We start from the raw sequence: 1,575 nt of genomic DNA, 5'->3' as shown, positions 1-1,575 counted from the left end.
TAGCCTAGGTAAGGTTTAAGTTGTGACTTATTGAGAAGTGTCTCATGGTTGTTTCAACCAAACCATTTCAGAGCACCCGCCCGAGCCTTGAACCTTCCGCCGCTACCGCCGCAGCGTTTTGGGATCCCGACGCACACCGATCATTCAGAAGTAGAATATACCTTGGCTGCTAATCCCTTTTGAGGTCGAGGACGCGATTCGTAAAACCCAGTTGGTGTGTGTATTATAAGTTTGATATTAAATTAGGGAGCGCTTGATGTGAATAGTTGATGGTGTAATCAGGAAATTCGTTCGGGTGTGTACTATCAGTTGAGGTGAATCTGATGGGTGTCGGAAGTGTTTGGTTATAAAGAATTGGATGTTGTATATTTATATATCGAGGTATAGATTTATGTTTAGTGGTTTGGTGATTTATTTCTTCCTGGTGTTCTCCAATTTTATTGTCCGGGTTTATTTCATTGGTTTCCGCTGTGATCGATCTCTGATGGAATCGTGAGGTCGGCGATGTTTCCTCGGACGTCGCACTAATGCGACCTTAGAGAGGGATGTCGCGAGCTCGATGGGGTTCGGGGCGTGACATATTGTAACATCCCGAATTTCGACTTGTTTCCGGGATCAATAGTATTGATATTATTCCTCATTTAATTTTAGTAAGTCTCGCCCGAAATTGAGCTCTCTTGGGATACTAACCGATAGGGAATGGCTAATTAGGAAACGGTACGTGGACCATGGACCCGATCACGATTCGGACATCGATTCCGAGAAACAACGAGGAAATATTTTGGGCCAATGTGGGCCGATCCTAGGAGGGTGAAGGATTTAGTTTGGCCAATGACGTACGATCGGATCGCGGGTGATTCCGCACGACCGAGAGTACATGTGGCCAACCGGTCCCGAAATTAACCCGAACGATCGTGACCTCTGGAACTAGTGATAATTCCTCTCTCTCTCTCTCTCTCTCTCTCTCTCTCTATGATCGGAACCATCATGACTCGGATAACCCTAGGTCGATATGCGTAACCCCTAAACAGCCGCCCGTTAGTGAGAGACCCTGAAATTGGAAATTGAGCGAGTTTTGGTCACGAAATTGGACCCGGACTTCGGTGTCGATTTTCTAGGGCTTGTACAACTATTTTTGCGAATCTGACGTCATATTATGTTGGCCACGCATATTTGGAGTAGTTACGGTTGAAAGATGGAATTTCGGCCCGGAAGTGAAAAATTACGATTTTGCCCATCTGGACCCCGACGTCGATTTCTGGGGGCGTAAGTGACTATTTCGCATGGCCGACACCATTTTTGAGTGGCCACATACATTTGGGGATGGTACGGTCGAAAAATGGAATTTCGACCCGGGATCGAAAAAATGACCGTTTTGCCCCTAGGCTATTTTAGGTTCCGAATTTTGGGGATAATTTGGAATTTATTTATGGATTAAATTAAGGTTTATCAGCCCAATAATTCATCCTGGCAAATGACCAAAGTGCCCTTCAATTATTGGATAGAGATGAATGTGGGCCAAGTTTTCAAGGGCAAAAGTGGAATTTTGGAAATGTTGGTCAAATCTCTTTGACC

Source organism: Syzygium oleosum, unplaced genomic scaffold (assembly GCF_021117445.2).
Source record: "Syzygium oleosum isolate NSW1041296 unplaced genomic scaffold, Sole_v2.1 Sole_v2.07, whole genome shotgun sequence".
Taxonomy (NCBI): domain Eukaryota; kingdom Viridiplantae; phylum Streptophyta; class Magnoliopsida; order Myrtales; family Myrtaceae; genus Syzygium; species Syzygium oleosum.
The sequence above is the reverse complement of the archived record's forward strand: the minus strand, read 5'-3'. Positions refer to the sequence as shown.